This window comes from Silurus aristotelis, assembly GCF_946808225.1.
Source record: "Silurus aristotelis genome assembly, chromosome: 7".
Classification (NCBI taxonomy): Eukaryota; Metazoa; Chordata; class Actinopteri; order Siluriformes; family Siluridae; genus Silurus; species Silurus aristotelis.
This window is the reverse complement of record NC_139580.1, coordinates 11604556-11630422: the sequence shown is the minus strand read 5'-3', so window position 1 is coordinate 11630422 and position 25867 is coordinate 11604556. Positions and strand designations below refer to the sequence as shown.

General features: G+C 38.1%; 5 pseudogenes across 5 annotated transcripts; all 5 read right to left on the bottom strand.

Moving 5' to 3' along the window:
* Positions 1-2181: 2181 nt before the first annotated feature.
* On the bottom strand, positions 2182-5019 carry LOC310729044 (protocadherin gamma-A11 pseudogene; annotated as a pseudogene). The gene has a single exon. The product of its transcript is annotated as a protocadherin gamma-A11 pseudogene (transcript).
* A 373-nt stretch (positions 5020-5392) lies between these two features.
* Positions 5393-8108, bottom strand: LOC310729047 (protocadherin gamma-A11 pseudogene; annotated as a pseudogene). The gene has a single exon. The product of its transcript is annotated as a protocadherin gamma-A11 pseudogene (transcript).
* A 7224-nt stretch (positions 8109-15332) lies between these two features.
* On the bottom strand, positions 15333-17990 carry LOC310729048 (protocadherin gamma-A11 pseudogene; annotated as a pseudogene). Its single transcript has one exon. The product of its transcript is annotated as a protocadherin gamma-A11 pseudogene (transcript).
* Positions 17991-20210: 2220 nt separating this feature from the next.
* On the bottom strand, positions 20211-22720 carry LOC310729045 (protocadherin gamma-A11 pseudogene; annotated as a pseudogene). The gene has a single exon. The product of its transcript is annotated as a protocadherin gamma-A11 pseudogene (transcript).
* Positions 22721-23254: 534 nt separating this feature from the next.
* On the bottom strand, positions 23255-25850 carry LOC310729049 (protocadherin gamma-A11 pseudogene; annotated as a pseudogene). Its single transcript has one exon. The product of its transcript is annotated as a protocadherin gamma-A11 pseudogene (transcript).
* Positions 25851-25867: the final 17 nt, after the last annotated feature.

The window sequence follows — 25867 nt, the reverse complement described above, 5'->3', positions numbered from 1 at the left end:
TAACAACCTGTCGTACGCTTTCTCTAAATCCACAAACACACAATGCAACTCCTTCTGACCATTCCTATACTTCCATCAACATTCTCAAAGCAAATAATCCATCTGCGGTGCTCTTCCTAGCCATAAAACCATACTGTTGCTCACAGATGGTCACCTCTTCTCTCAGCCTGGCTTCCACTACTCTTTCCCATAACTTCATGATGCGACTGATCAAATTGATTTCCCTGTACTTACTGCAGGTCTGCACATCTCCCTTATTCATAAAATCGGTACCAGCACACTCCTTCTCCATTCCTCAGGCATCCTCTTACCTTCCAAATTCTTGCTAAACAATCTTTTTAAAAACTCCACTACATCTCTCCTAAACATCTCCATGTTTCTACTGGGATGGCATCTGGTCCAACCGACTTTCCACTCTTCATCCTCTTAATCGCTGCTCTCACTTCTTCCTTACTAATTCTATCCACTTCCTGTTTTACCATCTCCACATTATCCAACTTTCTCTCTCTCTCATTTTCCTCAATCATCAGCATGCTAAAAATACTCCCTACATCTTCTCAACACCCTTTCCTTACTAGTCAACACATTTCCATCTGCATCTTTTATTGCTCTAACTTGCAGCACATCCTACTCAGCTGGGTCCCTCTGCCTGGCCAATCTTTACAAAAATAATTATATCAATAAAAAAAAAAATTACTTACTTATTTTACAGTTGGGCATTTCTCAAATTATACTTAATATTTGCAAGCCAGTAAGTACATTCTGAAAACTATTTGTACAAGCAGCACAATACATTACATTTTTTTGCAAAAGCATTAGTTTATCTCTCAATTGTATTTGTGTCAATGTGCATATTATTGCCATCAGAATAACAAGTCCTTTTGTCATTGTTCACAAACAAGATAGTAAAAATGTTTAGTGATATTGTCAGTATGAGTATTTCCTGATATAAACAAAGTTTTGAATTACAATGATTGAAAATGCACAAGGCTGAATTTCTTCTGTATGGGATTTATGAATTTAAGCAACACAATTTTTTTTATTTGACTGCATATTAGATTTATATTGATTGCATGAGACAGGACAGGATTCACACTTTTACTGAATTGTACTAGTCTTCGTTCATTTCTTGGTTGTAAGTCAGTTTTCAGAAATTGTAATTCTGTGATTTCGCTCTGTCTGTATACGCTCATGAAGGTTAAAGAGATTCACATTAGACCTACTTTTGAGAACTAGTTAAACATTGGTTGATCTGATGCCGCTCACTCACCTTCATTAGTGACATTCAAGATTCATCTGCACAATTTATCAATTCAGATCAGATTTACAAAAAATAGTTGAATAGAAAATTTAGATGACAGATGATGACAAATGGTTTAACATTTTTGCATTCAATGACTTATGCAGTGAGCTGATGCCTAAATGTTTGGGGGGTTAATACTATTTAGGTGAAACTAGTAAAATATATTTTGATAAACATGAAATAAACAACTCATAATGTAGAAAACAGAAGACAATTGTACACAATCAATTAAATTAATGTACTAAAGCATTTGCAATTTGATCATAGTAAAGCTTTTATGATGTGCCCAAGTGACAAAATGATGAGAAGGTTAATCAAATATTTTTGAGAATTTAATTTCTGAACTAAGAAATGCTCCAAAGCAACTGAGAAAAACTGTAATATAATTACTGTTGTACAGGACATTCTGTACCTAAATAAAACTGAAACTGAATGATCACTTCGAGTGTTACAGATATAATTAAATAATTTATTTCCTCCAGCAACAAACCTATCGGTCATGCATTTCAAGTTAAATTGCTGTCTACATTAAATCATTATTTATATTTTTACTAATTTGTGAAAAGAAAAAATCAATCCAATGAGCAATGTTCAAAACACGTCAATAATTAATAAATTGTATGCATTAAAAAATGGTTTTGGAAATATTGACTACTTTCTTTACCTTTGTGGAAGAGTAGCTGTTAGAACATTGGACTTTAGATCTAAAGGTTGTGATCGCAGCAACACTAAGCTGCCACTTCTGGGCACCTGAGCAAAGTCCATAAACACATAGCTGCTCAGTTGTATGAGTGAGATAAATGTTAGTCGCTCTGGATAAGGGCGTCTGCCAAAATGCCATCATTGTATCTTTTTTCAGCAGAACATCTCACCTGATCATAATCAGCAGGTTTCATCTTCTGCGCATGCGTAAGTGTTTGTGTCCCAGAGCTGCCCAGACTAATGAAGCACTCAGTAGGAGGTCCAATGTATTTCAGATCACTTTTTCTAGAGTCAGTGGTTCTGTAAGCGTCATAATTGTACACATGCTGTAAAGTTCCTGTTCCTCCTACATCTGCGTAAAGAGGTGGATAATACGGAATAACTGGCAGATTGGCACCGGATTTGTAAAACATCCTCTCACGTCTCCATCTGTAGCATTTCACTGACACTATAGCTATGATGGACACGATGAAGAAAAATGAAACTACAGCCAAAGCCAGGACTAGATATAAAGTCAGGTTCTCGTTATATTCCTTGTCGTGCGTAAAGTCAGTATACTCGGAGAGCACTTCAGGGAAAGTGTCCGCCACCACCACGTTAACATTGACTGTAGCTGAACGAGAAGGCTGTCCGTTGTCCTCCACTACAACAGTGAGCTTCTGTTTCACAGCATCTTTATCAGTGACTTGGCGCATAGTTCTGATTTCTCCATTCTGTAAGCCCACTTCAAACAGCGCCCTGTCTGTCGCTTTGTGTAGTTTATATGAAAGCCAGGCATTCTGTCCAGAGTCCACATCCACAGCCACCACTTTAGTGACCAGATATCCCACATCTGCTGAACGAGGCACCATTTCAGCCACCACAGAGCCACCAGTTTGTACTGGATACAGAATCTGAGGCGCGTTGTCATTCTGGTCCTGAATGATCATTTTCACACTCACGTTGCTACTGAGCGGCGGGTTTCCTCCGTCCTGCGCTTTTACGCGAATGTTGAACTCTTTTGTTTGCTCGAAATCAAAAGATCGAATAGCAAGAATCTCCCCGCTCTCTGCGTTAACAGAAATATAAGACGAAGCAGAAACTCCGTTGACAGAAAGATCTTCTAAAAAATAAGAAATGCGCGCATTATTAGCAGAGTCTCTGTCTGTAGCTGTTACTGAAAATATAGAAACTCCAGGTGAATTATTTTCCATCACATAAGCGGTGTATGAGTGACGCTGGAAAACAGGGGCGTTGTCGTTCACATCCGATATTTTAAGCCTCAGTGTTTTATTTGTAGATAAAGATGGAGATCCTTCATCTGTAGCTGTGATCGTTATATTGTATTCAGAAAACATTTCACGATCTAAAATACGGTCTGTGACTAAACTATAGAAATTGGAAGACGTGGCTTTAATGCGAAATGGCAGATCTGAATTTACTGTACATTTTATTTGTCCATTCTTTCCACTGTCTATGTCTTTAATATTCAGCATCGCTACAAGAGTGTCAGAAGGGGAATCTTCCGGCATTGGGTTAGAAAACGAGATTACACTGATAACAGGAGCATTATCATTAACATCAACAATTTCAACCAGCACTTTACTAGTATTAATTAACCCACCACTATCAATTGCTTCAACATCTATTTCGTACTGTTTAGATTTTTCAAAATCTAAGAATCCTTTCAACTGAATTTCACCAGTGTCTGAATCAATACTGAACAAATGTATGTTTTCTTTTCCGGTGCTTTGTGAAAATGAATATGTAACCTCGCCGTAAGGTCCTTTGTCCTTGTCAGTAGCACTGACTGTCACTACTAAACTATCTTTTGGAATATTTTCTGACAAAGACACTCGGTATATTGGCTGACTGAACACAGGTGAATTATCATTTGCATCAAGAACAGTGACAGTTACCTTAACTGTTCCAGATTTCTGAGGATTTCCACCATCAAATGCAGTCAAAATTAAATTATGCTCTTCCTGAACCTCTCTGTCTAAAGCTGTTTTTAAAATCATCTCAACATATTTGGTGCCATCGCTACGATATAATTCCTTCAATGTGAAATGATATATTGGATTAAGGGTGTATCTCTGCAGTGTATTCAGTCCAACATCCGGATCATACGCATTGTCTAACAAAAACCGCGACCCAGAGGCAGCAGTTTCTGATATTTCAACATTGATTTCTTTTCTGTTAAAAGCAGGAGCATTGTCGTTGATATCCACTATTTCAACATCAACTTGATGCATCTCCACTGGATTATCCAGAATAATCTGAAAATGTAAAGAGCATGGAGACACTTGAGCGCACAGCTCCTCTCTATCTATCCTCTCTCTCACTATCAGAGTGCCTTTGTCCACATTCAGACTGATGTACTCACGACTGTCCTCCGTAAAGATCCGAGCTCTGCCAGATTTTAGTCTCTTTACATCCATTCCAAGATCGTGAACGATATTTCCCACCACTGATCCCGTGTTCATCTCCTCGGGAATAGAATAACGGACCTGTCCGCGCGCAACGGATATGAAAAAAGCTACTCCAACCATATGCATTGTCAGCCATGTCAAAACGCTGATACTAGAGCCTTTTATCCGATCATGGAAAAACCAACGACCAGTCATCTTATACAAATATATATACTTCAAAGCCAAAATATATTTAGACAACTGAAATCAGAATAAAACAAAAATATATTTTAGCTAAAAGGAGATCTTCCACTATACTTGTTCAACCGACAGACAGTCAAAAGTGAACAGAAATCCTGTACAGTCGTAATACAGAGGAGGATTTATAAAGCAACGTTTATAGCTGCACACGCTGACCAACAGCGTCACTCAGAGCTCTAGGAAATCATTACAACACATCTGCCCTCGGACGTACATGAGCAACTGGTGCAACACAGTCTCACGGTAGCAATTCGTGATATAGCCAAGAAATTTTATCTCGCAAATAATATAGACACGAAAAAAGAAGGAAATTCGTGTTAATTAACATCAATCAACAGATTAAGTTTCGTGACAATAATCACGATATGGGCACACTGTATGTTAAAATACGTATTATCTTCCAAAACACGTTTTACCTAAATAAAATGAAAACCGAATATATAATTTCTAGTGATAATAAATAACTACTTTATAAAATCCTGTCTTATATTTATTATAGAACTAACAATTACTTTTTCGAAATATTTCGAAATGTTTCCAAATCATGATATTTATTTGTATCATTTTATTATATTTGAAACTATACAAAGGTATCAAGAGAAAAGGCAATCAATAATAATGCGACTGGGAATAGGACATTTATATAAAAATATACAATTATTTAGTTGATACTACAAAAGGACAAAAAAAAGGAAGTCGTCGTACTGTGGACTTTAGAAGTATCTCTCACCTGATCATAATCGTCAGGTTTCATCTTCTGCGCATGCGTAAGTGTTTGTGTTCCAGAGCTGTCCAGACTAATGAAGCTCTCAGTAGGAGGTCTGGCGTATTTCAGGTCACTCTTTCTAGAGTCAGTGGTTCTGTAAGCGTCATAATTGTACACATGCTGTAAAGTTCCTGTTCCTCCTACATCTGCGTAAAGAGGTGGATAATATGGAATAACTGGCAGATTGGCACCGGATTTGAAAAACATCCGCTCACGTCTCCATCTGTAGCATTTCACTGACACTATAGCTATGATGGACACGATGAAGAGAAATGAAACTACAGCCAAGGCCAGGACTAGATATAAAGTCAGGTTCTCGTTATATTCCTTGTCGTGCGTAAAGTCAGTATACTCGGAGAGCACTTCAGGGAAAGTGTCCGCCACCACCACGTTAACATTGACTGTAGCTGAACGAGAAGGCTGTCCGTTGTCCTCCACTACAACAGTGAGCTTTTGTTTCACAGCATCTTTATCAGTGACTTGGCGCACAGTTCTGATTTCTCCATTCTGTAAGCCCACTTCAAACAGCGCCCTGTCTGTCGCTTTGTGTAGTTTATATGAGAGCCAGGCATTCTGTCCAGAGTCCACATCCACAGCCACCACTTTAGTGACCAGATATCCCACATCTGCTGAACGAGGCACCATTTCAGCCACCACAGAGCCACCAGTTTGTACTGGATACAGAATCTGAGGCGCGTTGTCATTCTGGTCCTGAATAATCATTTTCACACTCACGTTGCTACTGAGCGGCGGGTTTCCTCCGTCCTGCGCTTTTACGCGAATGTTGAACTCTTTTGTTTGCTCGAAATCAAAAGATCGAATAGCAAGAATCTCCCCGCTCTCTGCGTTAACAGAAATATAAGACGAAGCAGAAACTCCGTTGACAGAAAGATCTTCTAAAAAATAAGAAATGCGCGCATTATTAGCAGAGTCTCTGTCTGTAGCTGTTACTGAAAATATAGAAACTCCAGGTGAATTATTTTCCATCACATAAGCGGTGTATGAGTGACGCTGGAAAACAGGGGCGTTGTCGTTCACATCCGATATTTTAAGCCTCAGTGTTTTATTTGTAGATAAAGATGGAGATCCTTCATCTGTAGTTGTGATCGTTATATTGTATTCAGAAAATATTTCACGATCTAAACTACGGTCTGTAACTAAACTATATAAATTTGAAGACGTGGCTTTAATGCGAAATGGCAGATCTGAATTTACTGTACATTTTATTTGTCCATTCTTTCCACTGTCTATGTCTTTAATATTCAGCATCGCTACAAGAGTGTCAGAAGGGGAATCTTCCGGCATTGGGTTAGAAAACGAGATTACACTGATAACAGGAGCATTATCATTAACATCGACAATTTCAACCAGCACTTTACTAGTATTAATTAACCCACCACTATCAATTGCTTCAACATCTATTTCGTACTGTTTAGATTTTTCAAAATCTAAGAATCCTTTTAACTGAATTTTGCCATTATCTGAATCAATACTGAACAAATCCATTGCTTCATTTCTGGTGCTTTGTGAAAATGAATATGTAACCTCACCATTGGATCCTTTGTCCTTGTCAGTAGCACTGACTGTCACTACTAAACTATCTTTTGGAATATTTTCTGACAAAGACACTCGGTATATTGGCTGACTGAACACAGGTGAATTATCATTTGCATCAAGAACAGTGACAGTTACCTTAACTGTTCCAGATTTCTGAGGATTTCCACCATCAAATGCCGTCAAAATTAAATTATGCTCTTCCTGAATCTCTCTGTCTAAGGATGTTTTTAATACCATCGCAACATATTTGGTACCATCGCTACGATATAATTCTTTCAATGTGAAATGATTTATTGGATTAAGGGTGTATCTCTGCAGTGTATTCAATCCAACATCCGGATCATACGCATTGTCTAACGAAAACCGCGACCCAGAGGCAGCAGTTTCTGATATTTCAACGTTGATTTCTTTTCTGTTAAAAGCAGGAGCATGGTCGTTGATATCCACTATTTCAACATCAACTTGATGCAACACCACTGGATTATCTAGAATGATCTGGAAATGTAAAGAGCATGGAGACACTTGAGCGCACAGCTCCTCTCTATCTATTCTCTCTCTCACTATCAGAGTGCCTTTGTCCACATTCAGACTGATGTACTCACGACTGTCCTCCGTAAAGATCCGAGCTCTTCCAGATTTCAGTCTCTTTACATCCATTCCGAGATCCTGAACAATATTTCCCACCACTGATCCCGTGTTCATCTCCTCGGGAATAGAATAACGGACCTGCCCGTGCGCTATGGCCATTACAAAGGCAAATCTAACCAATATCATCCACGTCGAAAACTGAACAGCAGAGCCTCTTATCTGGGCATCGAGCGAAAAATGAAAATCCATATTAAAAACACTGCACGGTATAAACAATAAAGAAGTTTCAAAATAATGTTAAGTAATCGAGTTGAATGACAATTTTTTGTGATGTGGTTTACTTCAAAGAACGTCCAAAGTGAAGAGACAACCAAGCAGAATGCAATCATTACAGAGAGGAGGACCTAATATGAGAATTTTAAATCTGTAGCCCTGACCAACAGCGTCACTCAGAGCATCAAATAAATATTACAACAGGTATAAAATCCCAAGCAACACCATACAGACAGACAAACGTACTGTGCTTAATATACTACAATTAGAATTGTGCACTTGATGAACTTATTTTCCTTAATGATAGGACTGACCAAACTTAAAAAAAATCTAGTTGTTCAGCACTTTCTTAAATTTAAATCTATTTAAAAAGTGTTAACTTGTAGTTCCGGATGGGGGAAATTAATTTAAAACGCTTTATTTAATCTAAAAGCAAAGCCAAAGATGTTGAAGATTTTTTCAGTTGTTTTTCAGCGTTTCTCAAATCAGAAATGAACTTCTCATGCCTACTTGTTTAACCTCCATGTCATTTAGTTACTTCTGCACACCATAAAAACAATTTCTCGTTGCTTTGGTCAAATTGCGAATGCTTTGGAACATTCATTTAATTGATTGTGTGCATGTGTCCGCTGTTTTTTACATTAGCAGTTGTTTATGTCATATATATTTATTATATTATATTATATTATGAATGATATTCGTTTCGGAGCGAGGGGCGCGTGTTCAGGGTCTCTGGTGCGGCTTCCCCGACACGGGCGAAATCATGGGGGTCGCTTTGGAGCATTTCCCAGATCAGAAATGAAATTCTCAAAACTACTTGTTCAAACTCCACATCATTTAGTCATTTCTGCTCTTCATAAGAACATTTCTCGTTGCTTTGATTACATTGCGAATGCTTTTGTACATCATTTAATCGATTGTGTACAATTGTCTGCTGTTTTCTACATTATCAGTTGTTTATGTCATGTTGATCAAAATGTATTATACTAGTTTCGCTTAAATGGTTTTAACCCTCAAAACATTTAGGCATCAGTTCATTGCATAAGTCAATGAATGCAGAATGGTTAAACCAGTTGTCAACATTTGTCAAGCTCTTCTTCTTCACAGTTCTATTAAACTTTTTTGGTAAATGTGTCTTGATGAATTGTGCAGATGAACCTTGAATGTCACTAATTAAGGGGCGTGTTTACTTTTAGATCAACCTATCAACTAGTTCTATAAAATAGGTCAAGGCTGAATCTCGCGAACCTTTACTGTAATTGGCGAGTGTATATAAAAACAGCAAACCAGATTCTCAATAGTTAAAAACGGATAAACAACTAGGAAATAAACATGGTCGAGACCCAAAAATAATGCATGCTGGAAGGGTAAGGAGGCAGAATAGAGGAAGAGGAAGAAGAGGCCAGAGACATAGACACATTTCAAAATAAATTAGAGCCACTATTGTGGACCTTGTTGTCAATCATGGCCTCACAATGGTATTGCAAGGGATGATATCTGTTGTGATGTGGATGAAAATCTGTGGCCCGTCAGGGGGTAGAGACTGATTGCACTGTATATTGCGGCATGTGCAGTTCTGCCTAAGAAGTGTTTCCTATGTTTACCTTTTGGTATTTTAATTTGTGTCTTTTTATTTTCTATCACAATGACATTACTGTATATTGTAAATTGTCAGTCCATCAGTAAAGAAAAATTGAACAAATGAATCCTGTCCAGTCTCTTACAATCAATATCCAACATACAGTAATGTGTAAATATGTGCTGTTGTAAATCATAGTTGCACACTTAGAAGAAATTCATCCTCGTGAAATACTAAAATAAAGCAGTGTCATATTAAAAAAAAGGCTAAACATTTTGACTATCTTGTTCGTAAACAATGATAAAAGGACTTGTTATTTTGATGGCAATGAAATGTTAATTGACACAAAGACTTAATTTTGAAAGAAGTACTAAGGATTTTGAGCAAAAAACAGGCTTTTGCAAGAAATCCAATGTATTGTGCTGTTTGTACACATTGTTTTGAGAATGCACTTACTGATTTGAAAATCTAAAGGATGATTTGAGAAATGCCACAAACCAACTGAGAAAAACTAAAAAAGACACCACTGTGTGATCTTAATTTTGGCTACATGATGTTAAGGATATTTAATATGATTTTAACTGTGGTTGCTGAAACTGTTATCTAAGATGGTTAGTTATTTGAAGTTAAATTGTACCATTTGCATAAAGTTCGTGTTAAACATGTCACATTACGATGTTATTGTATAATAAGTAATTGTTTCTTTTATTTTTATTACTAGAAACTACCTCATGCACATGAACCGGTGTGTAGTGTTATTCTTGTGCAAGAAATGGCTAAATTCTATCACCAGTAACAGCGGGCAATCGGCAACATATATATGAAACACAATAATAGTTATTATTTCAAAATTAAGTCAATATTTATAACCCTTTGGATAAATAAGTCATCAGTAGCTCTCACCTCATCAAATTCGCAACAGGTTTTGTCCCGGTGCGCATGCGGAAGTGTTGCACTGCTGTCCAGACTAATGAAGCTCTCAGTAGGAGGTCTGGTGTATTTCAGATCACTCTTTCTAGAGTCAGTGGTTCTGTAAGCGTCATAATTGTACACATGCTGTAACGTTCCTGTTCCTCCTACATCTGCGTAAAGAGGTGGATAATATGGAATAACTGGCAAATTGGCACCGGATTTGTAAAACATCCTCTCACGTCTCCATCTGTAGCATTTCACTGACACTATAGCTATGATGGACACAATAAAGAGAAATGAAACTACAGCCAAGGCCAGGACTAGATATAAAGTCAGGTTCTCGTTATATTCCTTGTCGTGCGTAAAGTCAGTGAACTCGGAGAGCACTTCAGGGAAAGTGTCCGCCACCACCACGTTAACATTGACTGTAGCTGAACGAGAAGGCTGTCCGTTGTCCTCCACTACAACAGTGAGCTTCTGTTTCACAGCATCTTTATCAGTGACTTGGCGCACAGTTCTGATTTCTCCATTCTGTAAGCCCACTTCAAACAGCGCCCTGTCTGTCGCTTTGTGTAGTTTATATGAGAGCCAGGCATTCTGTCCAGAGTCCACATCCACAGCCACCACTTTAGTGACCAGATATCCCACATCTGCTGAACGAGGCACCATTTCAGCCACCACAGAGCCACCAGTTTGTACTGGATACAGAATCTGAGGCGCGTTGTCATTCTGGTCCTGAATAATCATTTTCACACTCACGTTGCTACTGAGCGGCGGGTTTCCTCCGTCCTGCGCTTTTACGCGAATGTTGAACTCTTTTGTTTGCTCGAAATCAAAAGATCGAATAGCAAGAATCTCCCCGCTCTCTGCGTTAACAGAAATATAAGACGAAGCAGAAACTCCGTTGACAGAAAGATCTTCTAAAAAATAAGAAATGCGCGCATTATTACCAGAGTCTCTGTCTGTAGCTGTTACTGAAAATATAGAAACTCCAGGTGAATTATTTTCCATCACATAAGCGGTGTATGAGTGACGCTGGAAAACAGGGGCGTTGTCGTTCACATCCGATATTTTAAGCCTCAGTGTTTTATTTGTAGATAAAGATGGAGATCCTTCATCTGTAGCTGTGATTGTTATATTGTATTCAGAAAACATTTCACGATCTAAAATACGGTCTGTGACTAAACTATAGATATTAGATGATGTGGTTTTGATGCGAAATGGCAGATGTGAATTTACTGTACATTTTATTTGTCCGTTTTTCCCGGAATCTGCGTCTTTAATATTCAGCATGGCTACAACCGATTCAGAAGCGGAATCTTCAGGTATCGAGTTGGAAAATGAGATTACACTAATAACAGGGGAATTATCATTAACATCTGTAACTTCAACCTGCACTTTACTGGTATCAGTTTGTCCGCCATTGTCCATCGCATCAACATCTAACTCATACTGTTTGGATTTTTCAAAATCTAAAATACCCTTTAGTTTTATTACACCAGTGTCTGAATCAATGCTAAATATTTCTGTGGCTTCCTTTCCGGTGCTTTGTGAAAATGAATATGAAACCTCTCCATTAGATCCTTTGTCCATGTCAGTAGCACTGACTGTCACTACTAAACTATCTTTTGCAGTATTTTCTGACAAAGACACTCGGTATATTGGCTGACTAAACACAGGTGAATTATCATTTGCATCAAGAACAGTGACTTTTATTTTAACTGTTCCAGATTTCTGAGGATTTCCACCATCAAATGCCGTCAAAATTAAATTATGTTCTTCCTGAATCTCTCTGTCTAAATGTGTTTTTAAAACCATTTCAAAATATTTGGTACCGTCACTACGAGATAATTCTTTTACACTGAAGTGATCCGATGGATGAATGGTGTATTTCTGTACTGTATTCACACCAACATCCGGATCATGCGCCCTTTGTAAAGAAAAACGTGCGCCTGGTGCAACAGATTCCGCTATTTCGATGCTTATTTCTTTTCTGTCGAATGCAGGTGCATTATCATTGACGTCAAGTATTTCAACATCAACTCGATGCAGCTCCATTGGATTATCTAGAATAATCTGGAAATGTAAAGAGCATGGAGACACTTGAGCGCACAGCTCCTCTCTATCTATCCTCTCTCTCACTATCAGAGTGCCTTTGTCCACATTCAGACTGATGTACTCACGACTGTCCTCCGTAAAGATACGAGCTCTTCCAGATTTCAGTCTCTTTACATCCAATCCGAGATCCTGAACAATATTTCCCACCAGTGATCCCTTGTTCATCTCCTCGGGAATAGAATAACGGACCTGCCCGTGCGCTATGGCCATTACAAAGGCAAATCTAACCAATATCATCCACGTCGAAAACTGAACAGCAGAGCCTCTTATCTGGGCATCGAGCGAAAAATGAAAATCCATATTAAAAACACTGCACGGTATAAACAATACAGAAGTTTCAAAATAATGTTAAGTAATCGAGTTGAATGACGATTTTTTGTGATGTGGTTTACTTCAAAGAACGTCCAAAGTGAAGAGACAACCAAGCAGAATGCAATCATTACAGAGAGGAGGACCTAATATGAGAATTTTAAATCTGTAGCCCGGACCAACAGCGTCACTCAGAGCATCAAATAAATATTACAACAGGTATAAAATCCCAAGCAACACCATACAGACAGACAATTGTATTTTGCTTGATGTACTACAATTAGAATTGTGCACTTGATGAAATTTTTTTCCTTAATGATAGGATTGACAAAACTGAAAAAAAATCTAGTTGTTCAGCACTTTTTAAAATTAAAATCTATTTAAAAAGTGTTAACTTGTAGTTCTGGAGTTCTGGATGGGGGAAATTAATTTAAAATGCTTTATTTTATCTAAAGGCAAAGCCAAAGATGTTGAAGATTTTCTCAGTTGTTTTTCAGCGTTTCTCAGATCAGAAATGAACTTCTCATGCCTACTTGTTCAACCTCCATGTCATTTAGTTACTTCTGCACACCATAAAAACAATTTCTCGTTGCTTTGGTCAAATTGCGAATGCTTTGGAACATTCATTTAATGGATTGTGTGCATGTGTCCGCTGTTTTTTACATTAGCAGTTGTTTATGTCATATATATTTATTATATTATATTATATTATGAATGATATTCGTTTCGGAGCGAGGGGCGCGTGTTCAGGGTCTCTGGTGCGCCTTCCCCGACACCGGCGAAATAACGGGGGTCGCTTTGGAGCATTTCCCAGATCAGAAATGAAATTCTCAAAACTACTTGTTCAAACTCCACATCATTTAGTCATTTCTGCTCTTCATAAGAACATTTCTCGTTGCTTTGATTACATTGCGAATGCTTTTGTACATCATTTAATCGATTGTGTACAATTGTCTGCTGTTTTCTACATTATCAGTTGTTTATGTCATGTTGATCAAAATGTATTATACTAGTTTCGCTTAAATGGTTTTAACCCTCAAAACATTTAGGCATCAGTTCATTGCATAAGTCAATGAATGCAGAATGGTTAAACCAGTTGTCAACATTTGTCAAGCTCTTCTTCTTCACAGTTCTATTAAACTTTTTTGGTAAATGTGTCTTGATGAATTGTGCAGATGAACCTTGAATGTCACTAATTAAGGGGCGTGTTTACTTTTAGATCAACCTATCAACTAGTTCTATAAAATAGGTCAAGGCTGAATCTCGGGAACCTTTACTGTAATTGGCGAGTGTATATAAAAACAGCAAACCAGATTCTCAATAGTTAAAAACGGATAAACAACTAGGAAATAAACATGGTCGAGACCCAAAAATAATGCATGCTGGAAGGGTAAGGAGGCAGAATAGAGGAAGAGGAAGAAGAGGCCAGAGACATAGACACATTTCAAAATAAATTAGAGCCACTATTGTGGACCTTGTTGTCAATCATGGCCTCACAATGGTATTGCAAGGGATGATATCTGTTGTGATGTGGATGAAAATCTGTGGCCCGTCAGGGGGTAGAGACTGATTGGACTGTATATTGCGGCATGTGCAGTTCTGCCTAAGAAGTGTTTCCTATGTTTACCTTTTGGTATTTTAATTTGTGTCTTTTTATTTTCTATCACAATGACATTACTGTATATTGTAAATTGTCAGTCCATCAGTAAAGAAAAATTGAACAAATGAATCCTGTCCAGTCTCTTACAATCAATATCCAACATACAGTAATGTGTAAATATGTGCTGTTGTAAATCATAGTTGCACACTTAGAAGAAATTCATCCTCGTGAAATACTAAAATAAAGCAGTGTCATATTAAAAAAAAGGCTAAACATTTTGACTATCTTGTTCGTAAACAATGATAAAAGGACTTGTTATTTTGATGGCAATGAAATGTTAATTGACACAAAGACTTAATTTTGAAAGAAGTACTAAGGATTTTGAGCAAAAAACAGGCTTTTGCAAGAAATCCAATGTATTGTGCTGTTTGTACACATTGTTTTGAGAATGCACTTACTGATTTGAAAATCTAAAGGATGATTTGAGAAATGCCACAAACCAACTGAGAAAAACTAAAAAAGACACCACTGTGTGATCTTAATTTTGGCTACATGATGTTAAGGATATTTAATATGATTTTAACTGTGGTTGCTGAAACTGTTATCTAAGATGGTTAGTTATTTGAAGTCAAATTGTACCATTTGCATAAAGTTCGTGTTAAACATGTCACATTACGATGTTATTGTATAATAAGTAATTGTTTCTTTTATTTTTATTACTAGAAACTACCTCATGCACATGAACCGGTGTGTAGTGTTATTCTTGTGCAAGAAATGGCTAAATTCTATCACCAGTAACAGCGGGCAATCGGCAACATATATATGAAACACAATAATAGTTATTATTTCAAAATTAAGTCAATATTTATAACCCTTTGGATAAATAAGTCATCAGTAGCTCTCACCTCATCAAATTCGCCACAGGTTTTGTCCCTGTGCGCATGCGGAAGTGTTGCACTGCTGTCCAGACTAATGAAGCTCTCAGTAGGAGGTCTGGTGTATTTCAGATCACTCTTTCTAGAGTCAGTGGTTCTGTAAGCGTCATAATTGTACACATGCTGTAACGTTCCTGTTCCTCCTACATCTGCGTAAAGAGGTGGATAATATGGAATAACTGGCAAATTGGCACCGGATTTGTAAAACATCCTCTCACGTCTCCATCTGTAGCATTTCACTGACACTATAGCTATGATGGACACAATAAAGAGAAATGAAACTACAGCCAAGGCCAGGACTAGATATAAAGTCAGGTTCTCGTTATATTCCTTGTCGTGCGTAAAGTCAGTGAACTCGGAGAGCACTTCAGGGAAAGTGTCCGCCACCACCACGTTAACATTGACTGTAGCTGAACGAGAAGGCTGTCCGTTGTCCTCCACTACAACAGTGAGCTTCTGTTTCACAGCATCTTTATCAGTGACTTGGCGCACAGTTCTGATTTCTCCATTCTGTAAGCCCACTTCAAACAGCGCCCTGTCTGTCGCTTTGTGTAGTTTATATGAGAGCCAGGCATTCTGTCCAGAGTCCACATCCACAGCCACCACTTTAGTGACCAGATATCCCACATCTGCTGAACGAGGCACCATTTCAGCCACCACAGAGCCACCAGTTTGTACTGGATACAGAATCTGAGGCGCGTTGTCATTCTGGTCCTGAATAATCATTTTCACACTCACGTTGCTACTGAGCGGCGGGTTTCCTCCGTCCTGCGCTTTTACGCGAATGTTGAACTCTTTTGTTTGCTCGAAATCAAAAGATCGAATAGCAAGAATCTCCCCGCTCTCTGCGTTAACAGAAATATAAGACGAAGCAGAAACTCCGTTGACAGAAAGATCTTCTAAAAAATAAGAAATGCGCGCATTATTACCAGAGTCTCTGTCTGTAGCTGTTACTGAAAATATAGAAACTCCAGGTGAATTATTTTCCATCACATAAGCGGTGTATGAGTGACGCTGGAAAACAGGGGCGTTGTCGTTCACATCCGATATTTTAAGCCTCAGTGTTTTATTTGTAGATAAAGATGGAGATCCTTCATCTGTAGCTGTGATTGTTATATTGTATTCAGAAAACATTTCACGATCTAAAATACGGTCTGTGACTAAACTATAGATATTAGATGATGTGGTTTTGATGCGAAATGGCAGATCTGAATTTACTGTACATTTTATTTGTCCGTTTTTCCCGGAATCTGCGTCTTTAATATTCAGCATGGCTACAACCGATTCAGAAGCGGAATCTTCAGGTATCGAGTTGGAAAATGAGATTACACTAATAACAGGGGAATTATCATTAACATCTGTAACTTCAACCTGCACTTTACTGGTATCAGTTTGTCCGCCATTGTCCATCGCATCAACATCTAACTCATACTGTTTGGATTTTTCAAAATCTAAAATACCCTTTAGTTTTATTACACCAGTGTCTGAATCAATGCTAAATATTTCTGTGGCTTCCTTTCCGGTGCTTTGTGAAAATGAATATGAAACCTCTCCATTAGATCCTTTGTCCATGTCAGTAGCACTGACTGTCACTACTAAACTATCTTTTGCAGTATTTTCTGACAAAGACACTCGGTATATTGGCTGACTAAACACAGGTGAATTATCATTTGCATCAAGAACAGTGACTTTTATTTTAACTGTTCCAGATTTCTGAGGATTTCCACCATCAAATGCCGTCAAAATTAAATTATGTTCTTCCTGAATCTCTCTGTCTAAATGTGTTTTTAAAACCATTTCAAAATATTTGGTACCGTCACTACGAGATAATTCTTTTACACTGAAGTGATCCGATGGATGAATGGTGTATTTCTGTACTGTATTCACACCAACATCCGGATCATGCGCCCTTTGTAAAGAAAAACGTGCGCCTGGTGCAACAGATTCCGCTATTTCGATGCTTATTTCTTTTCTGTCGAATGCAGGTGCATTATCATTGACGTCAAGTATTTCAACATCAACTCGATGCAGCTCCATTGGATTATCTAGAATAATCTGGAAATGTAAAGAGCATGGAGACACTTGAGCGCACAGCTCCTCTCTATCTATCCTCTCTCTCACTATCAGAGTGCCTTTGTCCACATTCAGACTGATGTACTCACGACTGTCCTCCGTAAAGATACGAGCTCTTCCAGATTTCAGTCTCTTTACATCCAATCCGAGATCCTGAACAATATTTCCCACCAGTGATCCCTTGTTCATCTCCTCGGGAATAGAATAACGGACCTGCCCGTGCGCTATGGCCATTACAAAGGCAAATCTAACCAATATCATCCACGTCGAAAACTGAACAGCAGAGCCTCTTATCTGGGCATCGAGCGAAAAATGAAAATCCATATTAAAAACACTGCACGGTATAAACAATACAGAAGTTTCAAAATAATGTTAAGTAATCGAGTTGAATGACGATTTTTTGTGATGTGGTTTACTTCAAAGAACGTCCAAAGTGAAGAGACAACCAAGCAGAATGCAATCATTACAGAGAGGAGGACCTAATATGAGAATTTTAAATCTGTAGCCCGGACCAACAGCGTCACTCAGAGCATCAAATAAATATTACAACAGGTATAAAATCCCAAGCAACACCATACAGACAGACAATTGTATTTTGCTTGATGTACTACAATTAGAATTGTGCACTTGATGAAATTTTTTTCCTTAATGATAGGATTGACAAAACTGAAAAAAAATCTAGTTGTTCAGCACTTTTTAAAATTAAAATCTATTTAAAAAGTGTTAACTTGTAGTTCTGGAGTTCTGGATGGGGGAAATTAATTTAAAATGCTTTATTTTATCTAAAGGCAAAGCCAAAGATGTTGAAGATTTTCTCAGTTGTTTTTCAGCGTTTCTCAGATCAGAAATGAACTTCTCATGCCTACTTGTTCAACCTCCATGTCATTTAGTTACTTCTGCACACCATAAAAACAATTTCTCGTTGCTTTGGTCAAATTGCGAATGCTTTGGAACATTCATTTAATGGATTGTGTGCATGTGTCCGCTGTTTTTTACATTAGCAGTTGTTTATGTCATATATATTTATTATATTATATTATATTATGAATGATATTCGTTTCGGAGCGAGGGGCGCGTGTTCAGGGTCTCTGGTGCGCCTTCCCCGACACCGGCGAAATAACGGGGGTCGCTTTGGAGCATTTCCCAGATCAGAAATGAAATTCTCAAAACTACTTGTTCAAACTCCACATCATTTAGTCATTTCTGCTCTTCATAAGAACATTTCTCGTTGCTTTGATTACATTGCGAATGCTTTTGTACATCATTTAATCGATTGTGTACAATTGTCTGCTGTTTTCTACATTATCAGTTGTTTATGTCATGTTGATCAAAATGTATTATACTAGTTTCGCTTAAATGGTTTTAACCCTCAAAACATTTAGGCATCAGTTCATTGCATAAGTCAATGAATGCAGAATGGTTAAACCAGTTGTCAACATTTGTCAAGCTCTTCTTCTTCACAGTTCTATTAAACTTTTTTGGTAAATGTGTCTTGATGAATTGTGCAGATGAACCTTGAATGTCACTAATTAAGGGTGTGTTCACTTTTAGATCAACCTATCAACTAGTTCTATAAAATAGGTCAAGGCTGAATCTCGCGAACCTTTACTGTAATTGGCGAGTGTATATAAAAACAGCAAACCAGATTCTCAATAGTTAAAAACGGATAAACAACTAGGAAATAAACATGGTCGAGACCCAAAAATAATGCATGCTGGAAGGGTAAGGAGGCAGAATAGAGGAAGAGGAAGAAGAGGCCAGAGACATAGACACATTTCAAAATAAATTAGAGCCACTATTGTGGACCTTGTTGTCAATCATGGCCTCACAATGGTATTGCAAGGGATGATATCTGTTGTGATGTGAATGAAAATCTGTGGCCCGTCAGGGGGTAGAGACTGATTGCACTGTATATTGCGGCATGTGCAGTTCTGCCTAAGAAGTGTTTCCTATGTTTACCTTTTGGTATTTTAATTTGTGTCTTTTTATTTTCTATCACAATGACATTACTGTATATTGTAAATTGTCAGTCCATCAGTAAAGAAAAATTGAACAAATGAATCCTGTCCAGTCTCTTACAATCAATATCCAACATACAGTAATGTGTAAATATGTGCTGTTGTAAATCATAGTTGCACACTTAGAAGAAATTCATCCTCGTGAAATACTAAAATAAAGCAGTGTCATATTAAAAAAAAGGCTAAACATTTTGACTATCTTGTTCGTAAACAATGATAAAAGGACTTGTTATTTTGATGGCAATGAAATGTTAATTGACACAAAGACTTAATTTTGAAAGAAGTACTAAGGATTTTGAGCAAAAAACAGGCTTTTGCAAGAAATCCAATGTATTGTGCTGTTTGTACACATTGTTTTGAGAATGCACTTACTGATTTGAAAATCTAAAGGATGATTTGAGAAATGCCACAAACCAACTGAGAAAAACTGAAAAAAGACACCACTGTGTGATCTTAATTTTGGCTACATGATGTTAAGGATATTTAATATGATTTTAACTGTGGTTGCTGAAACTGTTATCTAAGATGGTTAGTTATTTGAAGTCAAATTGTACCATTTGCATAATGTTCGTGTTAAACATGTCACATTACGATGTTATTGTATAATAAGTAATTGTTTCTTTTATTTTTATTACTAGAAACTACCTCATGCACATGAACCGGTGTGTAGTGTTATTCTTGTGCAAGAAATGGCTAAATTATATCACCAGTAACAGCGGGCAATCGGCAACATATATATGAAACACAATAATAGTTATTATTTCAAAATTAAGTCAATATTTATAACCCTTTGGATAAATAAGTCATCAGTAGCTCTCACCTCATCAAATTCGCCACAGGTTTTGTCCCTGTGCGCATGCGGAAGTGTTGCACTGCTGTCCAGACTAATGATGCTCTCAGTAGGAGGTCTGGTGTATTTCAGATCACTCTTTCTAGAGTCAGTGGTTCTGTAAGCGTCATAATTGTACACATGCTGTAAAGTTCCTGTTCCTCCTACATCTGCGTAAAGAGGTGGATAATATGGAATAACTGGCAAATTGGCACCGGATTTGTAAAACATCCTCTCACGTCTCCATCTGTAGCATTTCACTGACACTATAGCTATGATGGACACAATAAAGAGAAATGAAACTACAGCCAAGGCCAGGACTAGATATAAAGTCAGGTTCTCGTTATATTCCTTGTCGTGCGTAAAGTCAGTGAACTCGGAGAGCACTTCAGGGAAAGTGTCCGCCACCACCACGTTAACATTGACTGTAGCTGAACGAGAAGGCTGTCCGTTGTCCTCCACTACAACAGTGAGCTTCTGTTTCACAGCATCTTTATCAGTGACTTGGCGCATAGTTCTGATTTCTCCATTCTGTAATCCCACTTCAAACAGCGCCCTGTCAGTCGCTTTGTGTAGTTTATATGAGAGCCAGGCATTCTGTCCAGAGTCCACATCCACAGCCACCACTTTAGTGACCAGATATCCCACATCTGCTGAACGAGGCACCATTTCAGCCACCACAGAGCCACCAGTTTGTACTGGATACAGAATCTGAGGCGCGTTGTCATTCTGGTCCTGAATAATCATTTTCACACTCACGTTGCTACTGAGCGGCGGGTTTCCTCCGTCCTGCGCTTTTACGCGAATGTTGAACTCTTTTGTTTGCTCGAAATCAAAAGATCGAATAGCAAGAATCTCCCCGCTCTCTGCGTTAACAGAAATATAAGACGAAGCAGAAACTCCGTTGACAGAAAGATCTTCTAAAAAATATGAAATGCGCGCATTATTACCAGAGTCTCTGTCTGTAGCTGTTACTGAAAATATAGAAACTCCAGGTGAATTATTTTCCATCACATAAGCGGTGTATGAGTGACGCTGGAAAACAGGGGCGTTGTCGTTCACATCCGATATTTTAAGCCTCAGTGTTTTATTTGTAGATAAAGATGGAGATCCTTCATCTGTAGCTGTGATCGTTATATTGTATTCAGAAAAAATTTCACGATCTAAAATACGGTCTGTGACTAAACTATAGAAATTAGAGGATGTGGATTTGATGCGGAATGGCAGATCTGAATTTACTGTACATTTTATTTGTCCGTTATTTCCGGAGTCTGCGTCTTTAATATTCAGCATCGCTACAAGAGTGTCAGGAATTGAATCTTCTGGGATTGTGTTAGAAAACGAGATTAAATTAATGACTGGTGAATTATCATTAACATCAATTATATCAACTAGCACTTTACTGGTATCAGTTTGTCCGCCTTCATCTACCGCCTCAACGTTTACTTCATATTGTTTGTATCTTTCAAAATCCAGAACCCTTTTTAGTTTTATATCTCCTGTGTCTGAATCAATATTAAATGTTTCCACAGTTTCTTTTTCGTTGCTTTGAGAAAATGAATATGTAACCTCTCCATTAGATCCCTCGTCTTTGTCAGTAGCACTGACTGTCACTACTAAACTGTCTTTTAGAATATTTTCTGATAAAGACACTCGGTATATTGGCTGACTGAACACGGGAGAATTATCATTTACATCAAGAACAGTGACTTTTATCTTAACTGTTCCAGATTTCTGAGGATTTCCACCATCAAATGCTGTTAAAATTAAATTATGCTCTTCCTGAACCTCTCTGTCTAAAGCTGTTTTTAAAATCATCTCAACATATTTGCGGCCATCGTTACGTGATAATTCTTTCAGAGAAAAATGATCTGATGGATTAAGGGTGTATCTCTGCAGTGTATTTACTCCAACATCGGGATCATGCGCACTGTCTAAAGAAAACCGTGAACCTGAGGCAATTGATTCCCGTATTTCAAAACTGATTTCTTTTCTTTCAAAAGCAGGAGCATGATCATTGATATCCAGTATTTCAACATCAACTCGATGCATCTCCACTGGATTATCCAGAATGATCTGAAAATGTAAAGAGCATGGAGACACTTGAGCGCACAGCTCCTCTCTATCTATCCTCTCTCTCACTATCAGAGTGCCTTTGTCCACATTCAGACTGATGTACTCACGACTGTCCTCCGTAAAGATCCGAGCTCTTCCAGATTTCAGTCTCTTTACATCCAATCCAAGATCCTGAGCAAAATTTCCCACCAGTGATCCCTTGTTCATCTCCTCGGGAATAGAATAACGGACCTGCCCGTGCGCAACGGTTATGACAAAGGCCAATCCAACCAAAAGTATTCTCAGCCATCTCGATTCTCCGTCTGTAGCGCCTCTTATCCGAACATCGAGCGACGACAGAAACCGCATTTTACAAATACTAAAAACCAGACTCAAGGCTTAATTGAATATTTTTTATAATCAATAAACAAAGGTACTGCAATGATGTTCCCTTAACCGAGACACAGTTCTAAGTGGAGTGAAATCCTGTCTGAAAGAAATCAGAAAACATGTGTGGATCCAAAAACGAGCAGTTGAAACTAAACACCCTGACCAACAGCGTCACTTAGAGTACCACACAGTTAGTGCATCAAATTACACCGAAAATGTTTTTTTTTTTTTTTTGAGAGGACTACATAATAATAATAAAATTAATAATAATAATAATAATAATAGTAACAATAATAATAATAACAATAATTTGCACACACACACACACACACACACACACACACACACACACACACACACACACACACACACACACACACACACAAATACACACACACACACTCACACACGCACACAGGGGACAAAACTTCTGTCAATTTTTCAGGCAAAATAAATTCATTATGAACTAAGATTAATGCTATCAAACTACATAAAAATCTAAATGAAAAAAATCCACTATATGTCTCACCTGATCAGAGTCGGTATTTTTTACTCCAGGCGCATGCGTAATTGTTTGTGTTCCAGAGCTGTCCAGACTAATGAAGCTCTCAGTAGGAGGTCTGGTGTATTTCAGATCACTCTTTCTAGAGTCAGTGGTTCTGTAAGCGTCATAATTGTACACATGCTGTAAAGTTCCTGTTCCTCCTACATCTGCGTAAAGAGGTGGATAATATGGAATAACTGGCAGATTGGCACCGGATGTATAAAACATCCTCTCACGTCTCCATCTGTAGCATTTCACTGACACTATAGCTATGATGGACACGATGAAGAGAAATGAAACTACAGCCAAGGCCAGGACTAGATATAAAGTCAGGTTCTCGTTATATTCCTTGTCGTGCGTAAAGTCAGTAAACTCGGAGAGCACTTCAGGGAAAGTGTCCGCCACCACCACGTTAACATTGACTGTAGCTGAACGAGAAGGCTGTCCGTTGTCCTTCACTACAACAGTGAGCTTCTGTTTCACAGCATCTTTATCAGTGACTTGGCGCACAGTTCTGATTTCTCCATTCTGTAAGCCCACTTCAAACAGCGCCCTGTCTGTCGCTTTGTGTAGTTTATATGAGAGCCAGGCATTCTGTCCAGAGTCCACATCCACAGCCACCACTTTAGTGACCAGATATCCCACATCTGCTGAACGAGGCACCATTTCAGCCACCACAGAGCCACCAGTTTGTACTGGATACAGAATCTGAGGCGCGTTGTCATTCTGGTCCTGAATAATCATTTTCACACTCACGTTGCTACTGAGCGGCGGGTTTCCTCCGTCCTGCGCTTTTACGCGAATGTTGAACTCTTTTGTTTGCTCGAAATCAAAAGACCGAATAGCAAGAATCTCCCCGCTCTCTGCGTTAACAGAAATATAAGACGAAGCAGAAGCTCCGTTGACAGAAAGATCTTCTAAAAAATAAGAAATGCGCGCATTATTACCAGAGTCTCTGTCTGTAGCTGTTACTGAAAATATAGAAACTCCAGGTGAATTATTTTCCATCACATAAGCGGTGTATGAGTGACGCTGGAAAACAGGGGCGTTGTCGTTCACATCTGATATTTTAAGCCTCAGTGTTTTATTTGTAGATAAAGATGGAGATCCTTCATCTGTAGCTGTGATCGTTATATTGTATTCAAAAAATATTTCACGATCTAAAATACGGTCTGTTACTAAATTATATATATTAGATGATGTGGCTTTAATGCGGAATGGCAGATCTGAATTTACTGTACATTTTATTTGTCCGTTTTTCCCGGAGTCTGCGTCTTTAATATTCAGCATGGCTACAGCAGAATCAGAAACGGAATCTTCAGGTATTGGGTTGGAAAATGAGATTATACTAATAACAGGGGAATTATCATTAACATCTGTAACTTCAACCTGCACTTTGCTGGTATCAGTTAATCCGTCCTTGTCAATCGCATCAACATCTAACTCATACTGTTTGGATTTTTCAAAATCTAAAAGACCCTTTAGTTTTATTACACCAGTGTCTGAATCAATGCTAAATATTTCCGTGGCTTCTTTTCCGGTGCTTTGTGAAAATGTATATGAAACCTCTCCATACAACCCTTTGTCTATGTCAGTTGCACTGACTGTCACTACTAAACTATCTTTTCGAATATTTTCTGACAAAGACACTCGGTATATTGGCTGACTAAACACAGGTGAATTATCATTTACATCAAGAACAGTGACTTTTATTTTAACTGTTCCAGATTTCTGAGGATTTCCACCATCAAATGCCGTCAAAATTAAATTATGTTCTTCCTGAATCTCTCTGTCTAAATGTGTTTTTAAAACCATTTCAAAATATTTGGTACCGTCACTACGAGATAATTCTTTTACACTGAAATGATCTGATGGATTAATGGTGTATTTCTGTACTGTATTCACACCAACATCCGGATCATGCGCCCTTTGTAAAGAAAAACGTGCGCCTGGTGCAACAGATTCCGCTATTTCGATGCTTATTTCTTTTCCGTCGAATGCAGGTGCATTATCATTGACGTCAAGTATTTCAACATCAACTCGATGCAGCTCCATTGGATTATCTAGAATGATCTGAAAATGTAAAGAGCATGGAGACACTTGAGCGCACAGCTCCTCTCTATCTATTCTCTCTCTCACTATCAGAGTGCCTTTGTCCACATTCAGACTGATGTACTCACGACTGTCCTCCGTAAAGATCCGAGCTCTTCCAGATTTCAGTCTCTTTACATCCATTCCGAGATCCTGAACAATATTTCCCACCACTGATCCCTTGTTCATCTCCTCGGGAATAGAATAACGGACCTGCCCGTGCGCTATGGCCATTACAAAGGCAAATCTAACCAATATCATCCACGTCGAAAACTGAACAGCAGAGCCTCTTATCTGGGCATCGAGCGAAAAATAAAAATCCATATTAAAAACACTGCACGGTATAAACAATAAAGAGGTTTAAAAATAATGTTAAGTAAACGAGTTGAATGACAATTTTATATGATGTCGTTTACTCCAAAGAACGTCCAAAGTGAAGAGACAACCAAGCAGAATGCAATCATTACAGAGAGGAGGACCTAATACGAGAATTTAGAATCTGTACCCCTGACCAACAGCGTCACTCAGAGCATCAAATAAATATTACAACAGGTATAAAAAAAAAAAAACACCT